At 39.0% G+C, this 18,823-nt stretch overlaps 1 protein-coding gene across 13 annotated transcripts in view; it reads right to left on the bottom strand.

Moving 5' to 3' along the window:
- The window catches only part of PAM (peptidylglycine alpha-amidating monooxygenase), a 277,949-nt gene that overhangs the window by 161,942 nt on the left and 97,184 nt on the right, over positions 1-18,823 (bottom strand). Inside the window, exon 1 of one of the 13 annotated variants that reach the window (XM_037032082.1) lies at positions 2,463-2,543. The exons of the other annotated variants lie outside the window; for them this stretch is intronic. The gene's annotated coding sequence lies outside the window, so the exon portion shown is untranslated. Of the gene's footprint in view, positions 1-2,462; positions 2,544-18,823 lie in introns of those variants that run through there. 13 annotated transcript variants of the gene reach the window in all.

Genomic DNA, 18,823 nt, shown 5'->3' with positions numbered 1-18,823 from the left:
AGATGCGAGTTTCGGAAGAACACAAAGCACTTCTTCAGCCATCACTTTCTTTTCTCCTTTAACAATCCTTGTTGACTGTGTGTGGGAGGAGGGGAGTGTGTGGGCCACTAACCTTGCCCTGCCTCTTCCAAAATTAAGAAGCTCTGTTCCTCCTTTACAGTGAGGTTTTAGAGAAATTAGTTTGAAACTACTATCCAAGACCTGGCTAACTTTCAAAGGCATGGATTATTTTTATTAGTAAGTCTGAATCATGAAATGACCCACTGACTTCGGTATGGAAAGATCTTTTGCACAACCTTTGTAGGGTTTCCTTTGTGGATCTTTGCATTATTATTATTTTCTTCTACTTTTCGGAGGGAGTTAGTGTAGAATGAAGGATAGGAGCGTACTGCATCGAAGTGTAACTTAGTGCCGGGCACTGGGCTTAGATGAATGTTGTCTGAGGTGGGGACATGCCTTTCCTTCTGTCTTTCTTGCAGTTAATCAGCACATTTTTAATGAGCTGTCCTCTGTTGCAAGACTTTTTTTCCTGTTTATGATTCCACACCCTTAGGCATAGTTATTCCCAAAGCATTTTAATACATACTTTGTTAAATGACTCCTGATGGCTTCAGAGGCAGGAGCTATCAACTACACAGACGCCCAGCTCAGATCCAGAACATGCAATTAACAAAAATAAGGGTTTTCTTTCTTTTTTTTAAGATTTTATTTATTTATCTTTAGAGAGGAAAGGAAGGAGAGAAGGAGAGAAATATCAATGTATGGTTGCCTCTCATGAGTCCCCTGCTGGGAACTGGCCTGCAACCCAGGCATGTGTCCTGACTGGGAATCGAACCGCGATCGTGTGGTTCGCAGGCCCGCGCTCAATCCACTGAGCTACACCAGCCAGGGCAAGGGATTCTCTTTCTTGATGAGTAAAAAATCTACAGGAAATGTCTACATTTTCACTCAAAAATAACATAACTTATTTTTCTCTTATGCTACTCACAGAGAAGCATTTTCTCCCATAGCAGAAGCATATTTTCAAGTGATGTTCATGTTTCCCATTTCAAATGTTTAAATCCTTACAATAAAATGCCCACAAACATACCCCTTTCTATTATAAAAGTTTTTTATCCTTTTCTTTAAGTCTCTCTGCTGTATAATTATAGTAGTTAAAGTGGAATCTATAATTACATAACAATATTACTATTACATTATGGAAGAACTTATGGGAATTTTTCTTTAAGATCGTGAAAGAATCTCAAAGCAGTCTCTAATTTATATAATTCTGCTCAACTGAGTTTACAGTAACCTACAGGTATTCCATAAAATACACACTACACATTGTCCCCTCATTCCATCTCAACCATATAATGCCAAAGCCATTAGCAAAGGGAATAAAGTTACTTAAAAACATTTTAATGTCTTTTATTTTGGAGTACAGAAGATAAAATGAAATTTAATGTAATCATAAAAAGACTATTTGAATTTTTAAATATGCAATTCACCACTGAAAGAAGTACAATGTGCTGAAGTAGTTTGTATTCAGATATTTTAATTTCTAGTCTATAGTAATAATAGTTTTCTTTGATCAGTGTACCCAAACTCCCCATGAACTGCCAATGAAGAGCTTCCTAATCTTCTTCTGGCTGAAGAAGATCAAAGCATTCCTGTTTGTTAGAACTCTTTGATACTGTTGCACAGACAGGTAGTGAATTTATTTCATTACTATTAAACTATTTCTTCCTATCTTGAGTTTAGGAAGAGGTGGTTTCTTTTAACAAGGTGCTTACAGACTGGTTCGCTCTTCCCCAATTTTAAATTTTCTTTACAAGGGTCCCTGTAGTAATTTGCTCTACACCTTGGAACTGAAAGTGAGAGCTGAAAAAAAGGATGAGGCACGCGATCCTGTGGGCTGGAGAGAACACACTGGGCTCAGTCCCAGGGCCATCACTCCAGGGAAGTGAGGACTAAGAATGCCAAATTGACCCTATTTGCCTTATCTCTCCATTTTTTTTGAAGCTCCATGCCCTAACTTTGAATTATAACTAAAATTTGAGTTCTTAAGTCACAGAGAAATGTGAAATAGCCCAATTGTTTTGCCAATTTTAACCAAAATAAAGAGGCCCACAGGCAATATAGCATGAAGAATTGATTCACATGTTGAAGTACAAAAACTGCTTTTTAAAATCACAACATTTAATGGACTTGTATACTACTATACTGACATGACTAATAATGAAAGTAATAGATAACAACTACTGAGTATTTGCTATATGCCAGGAAGTACTTTTCATGTATTACTTCATTCTATTTTCACAGCACCCTATAAGCAGTAGTATCTCCATTTTACAATTGAGAGATAAAGACACCAAAGAGGTTAAGAAACTGGCTTGAGCCTGGCTGGTGTGGCTCAGTTGGCTGGAGCATCATTCTGTACCTGAAAGGTTAAGGGTTCAGTTCCCAGTCAGAGCACACACCTGAGTTGCAGATTAGATCCCTGGTCCTGGTATAAATGGGAGGGAACCAAATGGTGCTTTTCTCTCTAGCTTTGATGTTTCTGTCTGTCCTTTCCTTTCTCTCCCTGAAAGCAAGAAGAAATGTCCTCAAGTGAGGGGTGGGGGAGAAAGAAAAATAAGGAAAAGAAACTTGCTTGACATTGACATTGGCTGATATTAAAGGAAGAAGAAGCTATTAACCTTCAGGTTACACTTGACAGAGGCTATACATCTGTTTATTAAGAAAATATGTAAAGGACAAATAAATGATTATTGATACAGTAACATTTTAAAATGAATCTGTATTTTATTCCACATATAACTCAAATCAGTAGTTCACAGAAGTGTAAGACAAGCTTCAAATCACACAGCGATGGCTTCTTGTGAGTGACTCAGGCTCCACATCAAATCTCCCTCCTCCAGGGGGTTCTCAGCCAACAAGTGGAAACCCTGGTGTAAAAGAGAGACTTGCACTTGAAATCAGAAATCATGGTTCTAAGTCCCAATTTAGGGATTCATTTCACATTTCTGAGTTTTGGTTTCTCCATGTATAAATGCACTACCTACCAAAGGACTACTGTGAGAAGCACAATAATCTGAGCAAATTCTGAAATCAGGAAAGTGCCATAGAGACATAAATTCTTGTTAGGGGTTCAAGCTCAGCTTTATTATGACAGCACAGAAACTCCATTTCTTTAACACGACCTTTTCTCCTCTCTTTCCTTTTAATTCAAACTGGCCTCTCCCAGCACCCTGACTCACCTGCTTCCTTCTCCCATGCGTGACCACTTCCTTAAGCATTAAGCCCTGAGGACAACGAGGTACTGATCAGCATCAAATAACCTAAGGAAGAAGGCCTCCTAGTCTGGGTCCATTGACCCCAGAGACAGAGTTTTGATGAAACTAAAGAGAACATCTGGGCCTCAGCTGTGTATCAGACTCTGGCCCTGACAAGCTGTGAAACCAAATGAAGTGACACCACAGCTAACACCAGGAGCAGATGCGCTGATCAGCTACTCCTACACGGGCATCAACCAGTAAGGCTCATGACCCCAACTCCCTTAGTCACCAGGACTAATGATTTCCCTGTCTAACCCCACCCCCTGGAAGTCACCAGGAGCCTCGTCTTTGAGCATGACTCACCTGTGACTCCAGGAGTGAGTCACCTCCTGCAAATAAACCCTTACTTTCTCTGCTGCAAATTCTTGTTCATGTCTTATCAGGCTTTGCTGCAGGCAGGCAGGCAGACTCCTAGAGTATGGTAACACTATCAACAGCTAGATTTTAAAACCTTGCTTTTATCTTTCTAAGTTTGCACTGCTCATTCTGAATCTAACTATATCTCATCTTTGAGTAAAGTTTCCGAGTACCACAACATCTTCAGGTGGCAGACACTGAACAATTATAACTGAAGGGGGAGGGGGAAGGGGAAACAGAGCTAAAAGATCCAAGTTTAAACATTCTTCCTAATATAAAAAATAAGAGAAAAAACAGTAAATGAATTTCATCATTCAGCAAAAATGTAACTAAAACCTTAACCTAAATCATTTGAAATGTGTTCTAGAAATAGAGAGTAATGATTTATATTTCAAGGAAATTACCAATATGTCAAGATTATAAGGCAACATTATTGGATACAGGCACTGAGAGGCACTGTATATCCTGGCCTCAGATTTGTTTGCATGACTTGAAGAAACTATATAGAAGGAGGTTTGCAGAACCAACTGCCCAAAGAAATCAGTATTGGAGGTAAACGATACACACATATGTTCCAAAAGCAGTTTGATGTTTTCTAGGGACAAATAAATATAAAACGGTGGACCCAACTAAGTGCTTGGTATTTAAATAAGACTAAATGCTATATGAATAATTAAGTTTACAACTATTTATTTGATTCTACTGAATTGAATATTTACTCCTAAATAGAGGAATTTTGTGAATTGCTTTGCTAGAAGATACATCTTTTGAAATGGAATGTTTGCTCAGCTTTCAAATGAAATTTTAAAAGGATATATATATATATATATACACACACACATACATACATACATAAAATGTATCTTAAAAAATTTTATTTTCCAATATAATGAATTTCTATTATCATAAAGTTAACACTCTCTTTTAAATGGTGAAGAAATTATGCAGATAGTAAAAGGTGGACCATGATACAACTACTCATGACAATACATAAAACTCCTGATAAAGCAAACAATTTCCTTCTAGTCCAATAATTTCACCAAAAGACTCATCTCTTTTCAGAGATAATGGCATATTCCTAAAGACTACATAAAAATATGAAACAAATAGAAAAATAGGATCTTAAGCTAGTATATACACTATTAATAAAGTTACAGTAGTTATAGATTTAGAGTGGACAATATTTATTGTTATTTAAAATGCATTAAGGTCATCATCAAATTTTTTTAAATTCCATTGAGAAAAAAAGACCTATAAAATAATGAGCTCTTAGGTATAGTAGAATGTACTTAAAAGAAGCTGAACATGTTATCTTTCAATATGATATTCAGAAAAATTTATGTCTTTATCAATGCATTCAAAATTAATGGCCCTGTTTGACCAGCAGGTCATTTCCACTATCAAAATGGCAGCAAATGAGCACTTTGTTAATTCAGGGATGGATACCAACCAGGAAGGCAGTTTCTAGATTGGTCGCACTGGTATGCACCTAGGACAATACTGTACCAATCACTGCTCTTTCGACCTGGTGGAATTTGTCTTTTATTTCATGGTATCTTCCTCTCTGATTAAAGAAAAATAAACTGAATGACAAAAAATGGAAAAATAATATTGTTAAATATGGGTGGAATTAGTTCAAATATAATATACTTTAAATTATTCTGTAAATTATGTTGAAACTAAGAAAAGAAGGGAAATTTATTCTTCCATTGATAATAACATAGTAACATGTTGTCTTTGACTTGCATTGAAGGTCACAGAGTTGTTTTGAGATACTAAAAAATACTGTTAATTGTTTCGTTGTGATTAAACCCAATTAATACTTTAGATGGCCTCCTTCATTCCTTGTTCCTGAGACTTGGTAGTTGTCTCATTATCTTTTTATAAAATATTAAAATTTTTCTTGCTATTAAAGATGTCAATGTCTTTTATCACTAAGTTTATCTTAACCAAATATTAATTTTAAAATAAAAAATAAATGGATTAAGCAGTATTAATTCACCTAAAAGAGAAGAGAACTATGAAAAGTTTTCCCTTCATTTGGATATTTAAATCACAATTGGTATTACACTGTAATGAGATAAAGGTTCATTAAAACAGGCATCGTTATGTAAAAACAAGACACACTAGAGAGGAAACTCTTTACTGAGTTACAGTTACCCTCCAAAGATACAACAAATGAGATATCATTTAAATATTTAAGCTTAATTATGCAACATGTTCACATACATAATCAAAGTGCATATGCACATACGTAAGTATTTCATCCACTCTGAAACTTTCTGAAATTTTTTTCTAAGAACACAAAATTATAGAAAAACTCTAAGATGAAGTAATCACAGTAATCACACTTTTATGCATATAATATTGTTTCTCAACTAAGTGGAGAGTCCACCTGACTACTGAGCAAAGTTCTCCCCATACAATGAGTTTAAGATTCTCTTCATCCTACTTTCCTACTCATCCACGTTGGTTCAATCAGTGCATTATTTTGCTTTCTGCTTTTTCAAAATGAAACCTGCTAATATGAGTTTCCTGTCCCTTTATATTTACCGGACAAATTGACTTATTTGAAGTTGAGATCGAATGGTAGGGTGAACAAAAGAGGGGCCACGCAGTAAACCTCACAAGCTCAGGGGAGGCCTGCATGACAAGCTTACAAACCCAGAGACCAAAGGCAACCACATAGGATGGTCTGGCCATAAAGAAATTCCTAACTAAAAGCACGTCATGGCTGGTGGTCATATCCTAGGCCTGTACCTTCTTTGACAAAGGTCAATCTTTACCTTAAATAAGCCTGTTTATTGTCCTTTTGTGTCTAAGATAACATACCCTTGGAACTGCTAGCATAGGTTGTTAGCTAGTTATTAATAATGAAGGAGACCAAGGGAATCCAATATTAAGCTTAATAAACTGGGAAGCTGAATCAGATATTAGGACAGCATTCCATTAAGCTTACTAGGAAGGTGTAGCATTTACAGACTTGAAGAGACTATAGGAAAGGAGACTTAATACTCCAAGCAGGCAGACAGCCACCCTGGGGATGCTGCCAGCCCAGGAATAGATTATTGGAGGGAGGTAGAGAGGAAAATTTATCTTCTGGGCACATGTGCAGAGAAACCAGATGACGTAACAGAACTTTTTGATATGCACAACAGAAGTCAAGATGGGCCCTGGCTGGTGTGACTCAGTTGGCTGGAACATTGTCCCATAACCGAAAGGTTGTGGGTTTGATTCCAGGTCAGGTCACATACCTAGGTTGCAGATTCCATCCCAGTATGACATGTGTGACCCCCAGCACATGCACATATGGGGACAACCAACCAATGCTTCTCACTCGCATCAATGCTTCTCTCTCTTCCTTCCTCTCTCTGTAAAAGCAATAAAAAAAAGTGTCCTTGGTGAACATTTAAAAAAAGTCAAGATTGTGCCAGGGGGAAATGCTTCTACTTTTCAGGCATTTGCAGTAAGAGCCAACATGGGGACATAAAGGGGCAGACCTTAGCCTGGGAAAAACTGGAAAAGTAAATTGGATGAAGGGTACAGAATATTAGTCAGTCCCAGAAAGGGACTGGTCAGGAGGAGGGTGTGACTCAAGTCCAGGAAGAATCAGTGAGTTAGGCTGGATAGTTTTAATGGCACTTTGATCATTACTAAAAACCAAGAAAATAACTGTTATGGAGGATTAACGGAAGCTTCAGGGCAGTTGCTGCTACAGCCTGTAAGCCCTCACGTCTCTGATAGTGTATTATATCCCTTAACCCCAATAAAATCTTGCCACCACACTGGAACTTCTCCACGCTTTGTCATTTCAAATTTCTTTCTCTTGACACTGCAAAAATACTCATTTTCGCTGGTACTGTAACGTCAGAGTAACCCTTTCCAGACTCCTCAGGGGACCCCAGGGCCCCGCATTGTTATCTTGTCTCCTGAATACCATCTCTGTGTGCTGTAAATGTTGTTCACTGTCTCATACCCACCGACGTAAAATAAGCATGCATCTTTCCATTTTACTCTATCCAATATCAGAGATTTCCCTGCTTTGCTTTCTCCTGCCTCCCTAATCTACCACCAGTGAATTTTATGAAACCTCCCGTTACATGCTCTCTTTTGATTCTAATGTACAAAATAAGCTAAAAAGCTGCCATTCTCTGGAGCATTTCCTCCATCCTTTCAGATTTTGCCTCCCAATAATTGTCATCAGTTTGACTCAAAATCACAGTTTGACGGGTTGGACATTTCTTATGGTCAACAGTACTCAATGGCTACTGCTGCTTTTCTTTCTACCCCTACATTTATTTCTTTTATCTCCATTCTTCATATGAAAATTTTCTAAGAGTTTGGTTTGTGTAGAGCACCATACCATCTCTGCTATAAAGAAAACACACTTTAGTCCCCTACAGCTGGGTAGCTAGCTTCTGACCCAGGTGGGAGGGAAATCAGTAGTACTGTCTACCAAATGGGCATGTGACTTCCTTTAACCAGGGAAAGTGGAATGGAAGTGAAATGTGTCAGTACATGTTGAAGTTTTAAATGCCATTGCCATAATTCAACACACTGGTTCTCTCTTTTCCTTCTATGTTACCTGGAGAAATACTCCCAACCTCTTCTACTCAGTGACCAGTGATACTCAGGGGAAGGCTGTTCCATGCATTAGCCCCAGCCCAGACACTTTCTGAGGCAAGAGAAGAAATAGCTGTAACCACAGAGAAGCTTCATGTCTTTCATACAGACTTTTATACTTTCCATTTGATGCAAACTGACTTCATCCAGCACCCAGATTCACCTGCCTCTTTCCCTCTTCCCACTTCCTTAATCATTATGCCTCAGGACAGTAAGGTTCAGCATCAAATAAACTTAGGAAGAAAGCCTCAGGTCTGTTGACCACAGAGACAGAGTTTTAATCAAACTAGAGAGAACATCTAGGCCACAGTTTTCTTCCAGCTCCAGGGCGAGAAAAGCTGTGAAACCAGATGAAACGACACCATGGCTGGCATCAGGACCAGATGCACTGATCACCTACCCCTACCCTAGCTCTGACCAATCAGTATGGACCACGACCCTGACCATGACCCTAACTCCCTTAGTCACCAAGGTTAAAGGTTTTTCCCCTCTGTAACTCATCTCCTGGAAGCCACCAGGGAGCCAGGTTTTTGAGGATTATTAGCTGTGACTCTGGGTGTGGACCACTTCCCAAAAGTAAACCCTTACTTTCTTTGCTGCAAGCCTCGTTTCTTGTAAATGGGCTTTGATGTAGGCAGGCAAATTGGACCCCTTCAGTCTGGTAATACAGCCCCCTTACAGGCATTTGAATTTAGAAATTACCCAAGGCCCTGGCCAAGTAGCTCAGTTGGTTAGAGCATTGTCCCAATATACCAAGGTTGCATGCTGGGTCCCTGGTCAGGGCACATACAAGAAGAAGCTCATAAATGCATATATAAATGAAATAATAAATTGATATTTCACTCTCTGCCTCTCCTTTCTTTGCTCCCTCCCTTCTGTTCCTCTCTAAAATATAAACAAACAAACAAACAAATAAATAAATAAAATCACCCACAATTTACATGAAAAGAGAAAGTTAAAACAGAAGTACCAGATAACTCTCATGGACAAATTTAATTGCTCTCCAACTACTCAGCAAGTGAGGGTGGTTATAACGAAAGGCTGTGACTGTCCATACACATTCCATGCCTAGTCCTCCCCAATACACTGTTTTTGCTAAGGCTTCAAATTCATCTCCAGTCAGAAAAAAGCTCTCTTGCTCTCTCTCTCTCTTTTTCAATCCAATTAGACTAGAGCAGCAGTTTTCAAACTTTTATTATCTCGTGGCACACACAACCTAATTACTAGAATTCTGCAGCCACCAAAAATGTGTAGTGATTGCAGGAAGAGGGGATGGAAGAAGGAGGAAGGGAGATAAATGGTACTGGAAAAAATACGATAAAAATAAATAAAAAGTAAAAATATATTTACCAGGTCTTTCCAGAAAAAGTCCAGCCATTGCTAATATAATGAGAATGGTTCGTACAACATCCACGTAACCTGTCAGCCAAGGTGAGTGGACTGGAATGCGAATGCATGAACAGTGATGACTTCACTGTACTAGTCAGTGGGAGCAGGAGATGCCATTGAGTGAGCATGGGCACTGTGTGGCTGTTGCATTCAAAATGACTGAGCGAGTCGAGCAATGAATCTGCATTAAATTTTGCATTAAGCTTGAACATTTCTCTGTGGAAACTATGGGGATTATTCAGAAGGCCACATCTACGGGCAACCAGTGATTGGCAGCTTCATCTGGACAATACTTCCATTCATGCATCACTTCTCGGGCAGAATTTTTGGTGAAACATTAAATCACCCAGGTGACTCAGCCCCTCTACAGCCCAGATTTGGTGCCTTGTGACTTCTGGTTTTTTCAAAAACTAAAATCACCTTTGAAAGGGAAGCGATTTCAGACTGTCAATGAGATTCAGAAAAATACAATGGGGTAGCTGATGGTGATTGCAACAAAATATTTTTTTGTTGTTGTTTTTTTTCCAACAAAATATTTTGCAGAGTGTTTTGAACAGTGGAAATGACACTGGAAGACCTGTGTGAGATCCCAATGTGCCTACTTTGAAAAGACTGAGGCATAATCGTCCTGTGTACAATGTTTCTTGTATCTTGTATTTTCTTCAATAAATATCTCTATTTTGTCACATTACAAGGCTGGATACTTTTTGAACACATCTCCTATAAAAATTTTGCAGGTCTGACTAAAAAATATGTATAATTTTTATTCATTCATGCCAGACAGCTGTTATTGTGTTGGCTGTTGTCATTTTTTTAATTTGACAATCTAAGGGAAAAGAGATCAGTCAGGTAATGCATGTTTTAAAAATTCTTGTGGCACTCTGGTTGAAATTGCTGGACTAGCACTTACTTCATCACACCAGTTGCAACATTAATATATTCAATAAGTGTTAAGCAAATGAGTTGAAATAAGAATGAATGGGAAAAAGAACCTATGTCACACAATTCTCCAGTCTCATAATACCATTGGAGAAAAATTATACATACCAATTTTGAATATATATAAAGTTTTAGAAATAGGAAATAGACTTTTAAAAATGATTTTTAAATCAAAGTAGTATGTACTCAGAGTTAAAAGTCAAACAGTACTAAACTCTTACAAAGAAAATGGCGGTCCTTTGCCCAACAACCCAAATTTCTACTCCTGAGATGCAACTCTTTGCCACGTTTTTAGCCGATTATTCTGGTATTTAACCTGATTTTTCCAAATGTGTTGGTGTTCCTTTTCCATCCATTTTAGAAGATTTGGGGAGGTAAAGGAGATAAAAATCACGCACGCAATCTGCCATGTTGAACGTGAAGTCCCAGAAACACAATTTTAGAGTAGATTATCAGAGACTGTCTAGTTCATTTCCTCGTTTAACACTCTGAGGAAAGAAACAGGGGCAGGTTCAGGTTCAGGGTTTTGCTTCAAGGCCCTCCTCTGAGTTCAGAACAGAGCCAGCGACACGTCTCCTGTCTCTCAGTCCAGAGTCTCTTCAACTCCCAACCTAGCGTCTTTATAAAAAAGCATTTGATTGGCCTTCTGGGTAAGGGATAAAAAAAATACACCACTGAACCATTCATTAATTACATAATTTTAAAAAACTAGTAACAAGAGGAGCATACACCGGATACAGTATGTCAAAAATAATGACAAAGATGTTGAGGGAAGGGGAGATCCCTGAGGGCCAGACAGTTGTAAAAGGCTCTGTGGTGCAGCGCGCTTTGCATTAGGTCTGGCGGCAGGAACTCCAGGTAAGGGGTGCACAAGAGCCGTGTTGGCAGAGGGTCTATGTCGGCAGCAGAGACGGTGGGTGCTTCACAGGGTCATCAAGGCCGCTTTCATGAAAGGTAGAATTCACTCCTAGGATGTGTCCCTTTCCCTCCCCATATCCTAAGAAGTGCCCAGGGCGCACAAACCACCAAATCACTGCTTGCTTTCTGGACTCTGTCCATCTGCACAGGACAATAGAATTCTGTTGACTATTATTCTCTGTAGTTTCTATTGTGGAATCAATTGGTATTTTTTCATGTTTTATTATCATTATATGACTGATGGCCACTTTCAAACTACACATCCTGACACAGGTTCAATACTTCTATGTAAGACTGTGTTTAAAGACTCAAAACAGCAATTATAGGACGAAAATATGGCTAAGTGAGGTAGAATCTTTAAAAATGCCCTGACTGCTGTGGTTCAGTGGATTGAGGGCCAGCCTGGGAAGCAAAGAGTTGCTGGTTTGATTCCCAGTCAGGGCACATGCCTAAATTGCAGGCCAGGTCCCCAGTAGGGGGCGTGCGAGAGGCAACCACACATTATCTTTCTCTCCCTCTCTTTCTCCTTCCCTTACCCTCTCTCTAAAAATGAATAAATAAAATCTTTTAAAAAATTCAACCAAATAATACCAAAGAAAATCCAAAAAATTTGACTTATCTTTCTTCTTGTATCATATTTCAAAAGAAATATGAAAGCATAATGATACACTTCTCAATAACTAATAAAAGCTTAAAATAATGTACAGGATAGAGCAAAAGTAGGTTTACAGTTGTTCATATGGAAAATAATACAGTAATTAACAAATAATAATACAAGAATAAACTGTGTTTCCCACACTCACAACTGTAAACCTACTTTTGCCCCACCCTGTATTTCAATACTTATCTTTCTTAGGAAGACAACCAAATGTTTAACTCTAAACACACAGCAGCAATTACTCTTGTTTTTGTTGGTATTTTAAGGCAGTTTTTATTGCTAAAATATCACCAAACCACCACTATTCTGTGACCTTAGCACACGCACTGTCTCTTTCAAAGGAAAAAGGCTAGTTTCTATTTAACTTTGTCAACCTAAGTCTAAAAGTATAAATGAATATTTCAAAATAAAACAAATACTTTCAATTAATAAGGCATAAACAAAAGCATTTAATTTTTGGCAAGAACGTTTCCATATGCTGTTTCTTAATGTTTTTGCTTATCTAATTTCATTGAAATTGTAGAAATATTTAGAGATTTAAAATATATGTGCTTTAGCTATTTGTTCAGGGTGGCGGTAGGGATCCCTCTGCCTAGAATGCGATGAGAATCTATTTTGATGGAACTATAACTTAATTGAGAGAAGAAGGTAAAGAGGTAGATTATTCAAATCCCTTTAGATTCAGTGATAGAAACAGACCCAAGGGGTCCATAACTGTGGATTTATTAATGGTCAAGAAATAAACCTGAACTTTCTCTCGAAGCAAGCTAATTCATGTCTATGTCCAAGCTTGCTCTGCCACAGATGTTTCCAGCACTCATTCTAATTACAAGTATTTAAAGGAGAACAACAAAAGCTATTTTTGTCTTCTGTACTTCATAGGGATTCTGGGAACACGAAGAAAGACAATAACCATGGAAAGGTTGTGTATACTTTAAAAAAAATTCCTCCTCTGAGGATCAGTCAGGAAAATAGAAACTGCTCCAGAAAGTCCAATATATTCTAGTGTCAATCTTGCAGTATCAAAATCTGGTCTCTGTCCACCTGCTGAGCTACTCAAAGCACTTTTGAAAGGTCAAAAAGCAAAGCAGGAGATGGGAATATCTTGAAGCCTGTTTTTGAAGCAAGTAGAGTAGATAAGTGAAGTCATAAGTTTGCTTGGCCCAGGAATCCTCTGGCTACAGGATCTCTGAAAATTAAAAAAAGTTCTTTACATAAAAAACTTCTGCTCTGCAGGTTAATTCTGTTCTCCCTAGAGCAGTTGTGTCAAACTCATTTTCAGTGGGGGCCACATCAGCCTCACAGTTGCCTTCAAAGGGCTGAGTGTAATTTCAATTACTTAACAGTTAGGAGTAGTTACACTTATACAGCCCTAAAATGATTTCAGCCCTTTAAAGGCAACCTTGAGGCTGATGTGGCCCCCAGTGAAAATGAGTTTGACACCACAGCCTCTCTGATCAGGTCTAGATGGGCTGGGTCAGAGGTAAAATCAGAAAGCTGTTTCCAGCAGGAAGTCTAGGAAGCCTTTGAGTCTCAGGTCATGTTTGGGTCTTCTGAAACCTAAATTTGACTCCTCCAACCCATATCTCAATGTTTAAACTCTAGAATCACCCAGGGAACTTAAAATGAAGATTCCAGAGTCCACATTTACTGATTGAGATTGAGTAGCTTTGGGCAAGGCCCTGGAATATGTATTTGCTGATGCAGATGGGGTGAATATCAGTTTTGAAAACCACAGCCTAGGAGTTTTGATCACTTTGTAACAGGCAGGGCATTCCCAGTTCTTGGAGAAGTCTGCCCATCACCTTAAATCTGATGCAAAATAATCCATGCTACTGTTAAGATCCCCAAAACAACAGGATCTCCTCAGGGCCATTTAAGACCAAAGTCTGACTAGTATTCCCATAAATCCGTCCCTGCTTGACTTTCCTTCCTTGGGTCTTCACTTTCTTGGGTCAATCACACCTAAACTGGTCTACAATGCAGGGTGTACTGAAGAACCATTCTATTTGCACTAATCCAAGATTCTATATGTTGTTTCTAAATGTGGCATCTGGATGAAAATAAAATGCTTGGAGGTCATGGGGGTAAGGGAGGCTTTCCTATATGAGGGAAACCAGGCAGATAGTCTCCTAGTCACAGTCCCTCGCCCATCCCACCCCACCCTCTTCCAGTACTGATACACCGAAATCTGAAAGTCAGTGGACCAGGCCTGACAGAGCGAGACAGCAAGACAAAGCCCCATGAGCACACAGTGTGAGGGCCTCAGTTCTCCCGGAGTACACTCAGTTCCCCACAGCAGATTCAAGGGTCAAGGGAGCCTTCACAGCTCCCTCCTGGCCTTAGCAGGAGCAAAGGCTTCATATGGACTGGAGGACGATGGGAGGACGACGCTGCATGACTATGCAGCACACCACCTTGCAGAATTGCAAAGAAGTGACTATTTTTCACAGCTTTATTCATCTTCCATACAATATTTTTATCCCCAGAAGGCAGGAAACTATTTTATTAATTGAATGCCAATAAGGTAAACTTAGGTATTTATCTGTCTAAAACATAAAAAAACAAATCAATGTAAACCCAGATATAACTTATGATAGCTGATAAATACAGAAGGGACAGAAAACTGATAAAGAACTTATTAATTAGAAGCTAATTTACATATGCCTACTCAGAAGGCAGTAATTGCTTTCTGGAAAAATATTGTGTATGTTAATGTCTTTTATTTGATACAAATATGTTTAAATGTTTATCCAACACTGAAACTATTTTAAGGTGAAGAAAACTATTTCTTAAACTAAATGGCTAAAAACAAAACCAAGAAGAGAATTCTCATTCAGAAAAGCGCTAAATGTCTTTAGTGTAGCATCTACACCATCAATAAATTGCACAAACAAGCACTAATTTTCACAAAAATTTCCAGTGCTAATTCTCAGCTTTGGGATTTTGGAAGACATCATACAGTTGTGCTCAAGAACAATCCCTGTAAATGTAATGATGGCCTTTGTCTTTATGCCCTCTTAAAATTCCCGTTGCTCGCTATTACTAGGCATGGTTTGCTTGACTATTTCAGTTACTACACACTTCCACAAGGAGTAACTGGCTTCTTGGTACACTGCCAAAATCCTTTTACATGGATTTGGTGTACTGCAAATGCCATGTATGCAAAATAAATAAGCAACAAACTAGGAACAAAACAATCAGTACAATAATCTATTAACATGTTCATCTAGATAGTAATAAACTGGTTGTTGGCCAACTGTGGCTGACTAATTTAATTACATCCTTCATGACAATGCAGTCAAAAGGGTATATCCTTACTCCTGTTCCTCTCCTTCACCTTCTGAGTCAATGTCCTATCTTAAAAACATGCACAGCACATAATGTGGACNACACTGCCAAAATCCTTTTACATGGATTTGGTGTACTGAAAATGCCATGTATGCAAAATAAATAAGCAACAAACTAGGAACAAAACAATCAGTACAATAATCTACTAACATGTTCATCTAGATAGTAATAAACTGGTTGTTGGCCAACTGTGGCTGACTAATTTAATTACATCCTTCATGACAATGCAGTCAAAAGGGTATATCCTTACTCCTGTTCCTCTCCTTCACCTTCTGAGTCAATGTCCTATCTTAAAAACATGCACAGCACATAATGTGGACCTGTTAAATTTATTATTTCCCGTGGCCAGTGGCTATAAGTCTAAGCACCACCAAAACACGAGCCACAAGCCCTGGCTCACACGAGGAATTTAATAGTGCCTGGAGCGGGCACTGATCACTCAGTCACCACTTCTGGAAAAACACAGTGGTGCAACTCACGGTGCAGCAACAGCTGCCAACTGTGTACACAGTGGACGTCAACAACATCCCACGGGCGCTCTGGCACCCCTTCTAGCTGAGGCCTACAATTTTGATCCCGTGGCTCCAGCCAAACAATTAAAGCCTTAGTAATTTATATCTGTGTCATGGTAACAAGATACAAATTAGACAACGGGGCTGACAGGCTTTTTATTACAGCAGGACAATGACTCTCATTTTTTGAGCACTGACTATACGATGGTGTTCTGCTTCTTCCTTTTCAACGCTGCATCCTTAGCATCCAGAACAATGCCTGACAGCTGGCAAGCGCTCATTCGACACTTGTGGAGTGAATGAATGATGAGTGCTTTAGTGCCTCCCAGCAAGCCTGAGTTAGGTTTGACTGTTACCCTCACCATCTAAATGACAAAACTGACACATATGAGGTAAAGTGAAACGTTCCAGGTTACTCAGCGATTAACTAGAAAAGCTAGGATTTGAAACCAAGTTCTACAAGACACTAGAACCTGCCCTCTACTCCCCCCCATGCCTGCACACCCCACCTCTCACAGTGATGAGCCAGCACAGGTTAACACCGAGCCTCTCCTTCCCACATGGAAATAAGGTCTTCCGTCTACCTCTCTGAAGTTCCAGGACACTTGATTTAGACTCCCCTTGAGATTCTACTCAATTATACGTCTTCATTTTATTGAAAGTAACAGGAACAACCATTGACTCAGCACCTATCATGTCCCCAGCATCCTGTGAGTACTTTCGGGGAGGTTCCCTCATGCATACTTCCTCACAATCTACGTAGGCATTTCGTTTGATGATCTCCTCCATCAACGAAGGAGAGCAATGAGAGTGAAATCTCTTGTCAGTATTTCCCAACCTAACCCAATAACAAGAATAAGGAAGGGTTGCCTAAAATAGTGCAGCAGGCCATACTCTAGATCTTTTGAGTCTGAATGTTGAGGTAAAGAGCTGAGATTTGCCTGACTCCCAAGCTAAGTGCAAATAGAGCAATGATCACATGTCAGCATCTTTTTTTTCCTTCACTGCACATACGAGGCCCCAACTGTGGTCTCATTTTTCAAAAGCACAACAGTTGATGAGGTACATGCACATTATGCCCCAAAATAGTCATAAGCAACAAGCACAAGAAGGATCACCAGTCTCTTCCAGATAAGAAAAGCAATGCCCAATTAAATTTTGTGGCTCCTGGCTAAAGAGGTGTGGGCAGGGGGAGAGGAAGAGAAAGAGGGTAGTGGTAAGAGAGAAAGAGATCATACTTGAAAATTCAAAAAAATTACCTGATTCTTCTCTTCAAGTATACCCTCCTTCTGACACCCACGGTAGGAAATCATGCTAATATTCTGCAAATCCCAGGATGAAGCAAAAAGAGTATCGTGCAAGATATTTGGATTGGGCCTCTCGAAAAAGTAGTACTTTTCATTGGTAGTAATCAAGAAAATCATTACCATGTTTTTATTCTCCCTATTACAGAACTGGTTCTGTAAAGTAAATTCTCAAAATGGGGCATCATGAAAAAATTTATAGATATGCCATATTTAAAGAAAAAAACTCTATAATTCTCTGACCAATTTCAACTTTAATTGAGTTTCTTTAGGATATTTCCACTTAAATAAGTTCTCCTAGAAAAGTTTTGCACCTTATCATCTCAAGAGCTCTCACTGGAATTGTCTTAGGAAGCAGTTTAGAGCTGAATGGTACTAACCTAAATGTAATTGTGCTATCTTTAGCTCACTCAAGTAGATAAGTTTGCACAGCAGAAGGGATTTAAAAAATTTAACTTTCCCTTACATTTTATTGCAATTTCTTCACAAATAAACAAAAAGCTGAGTCCTCTGTACCATGCCTCCACCCAAAAACATTATAGTAATCCCAGTGAGAGCATATCTAGTCAAAGAAATGAACTTGCTTTCCTTACCTGGCAAGGAAACCTGGAGAAGAAAAACAACCCCAGAATTTGGAGAAGAATTTCTTTTTTTTAAGATTTCATTTATTTATCTTTAGAGGGGAAGAGAAGGAGAGAAGTGTCAACGTATGGTTGCCTCTCGTGAGTCCCCTGCTGAGAACTGGCCTGCAACCCAGGCATGTGCCCTGACTGGGAATCGAACCTCGATCATGTGGTTTGCAGGCCCGCGCTCATGGAGAATTTCTTAATAAGAAGTGAGATTCTATGATCTTAAAATCTGAGTACCGTATAACTTTTCAGTGAAGGGTAAGTTAGAGCATATGTTTAGGAACCCAGTAAAAAGGAACTTGGGAGAAAGTGGAAGGGTCACTATCCCTAAGTGGTAAAACCAGAGCGGTACCCTATTGCAAGGTAAGACCTCACTCTCCAACAGGACTAACTGACCGCTTGACTTAACTGGGCCAACCCCTATTTCTCCCTGAGAATTTGAAATTGGGAAAAATGAAATGTTAGTTGAGTTAAAACGTCATGCAAAATCAAGGCCAAATTGATATCAGGGTAAGTCAAGGTAAAGCCATGAGCAAGTGGAAGTGACAGAGAGTAGAGAAGCCAGAACACTGCTTAACAAAAGAGAAGGATGAAGCAGAGACAGAGAGGAGTGCTGGAAAGCAGGCAACATCATGGGAGCGACCAGGGTTCCTGACTGTTCTGTCCCCCGTGTCCTGGTATATTTCCTGTCCCATTTGGAATGTCCATGAAGTGGCTCTTTCATTTATACAGAATTTTTATTTGCAATAATCTAAGTGGGTTTCTATTCCTTGAAACCAAACTCCCTTGACTGAGACAGGCAGCTTCACAGAGGAAAGAATTA

This window comes from Sturnira hondurensis, unplaced genomic scaffold (assembly GCF_014824575.4).
Source record: "Sturnira hondurensis isolate 20B ecotype Veracruz unplaced genomic scaffold, ASM1482457v3 Scaffold0021354, whole genome shotgun sequence".
In the NCBI taxonomy this organism is placed as follows: domain Eukaryota; kingdom Metazoa; phylum Chordata; class Mammalia; order Chiroptera; family Phyllostomidae; genus Sturnira; species Sturnira hondurensis.
Note: the sequence above shows the minus strand (reverse complement) of the source record. Positions and strands in the feature narration are given on the sequence as shown.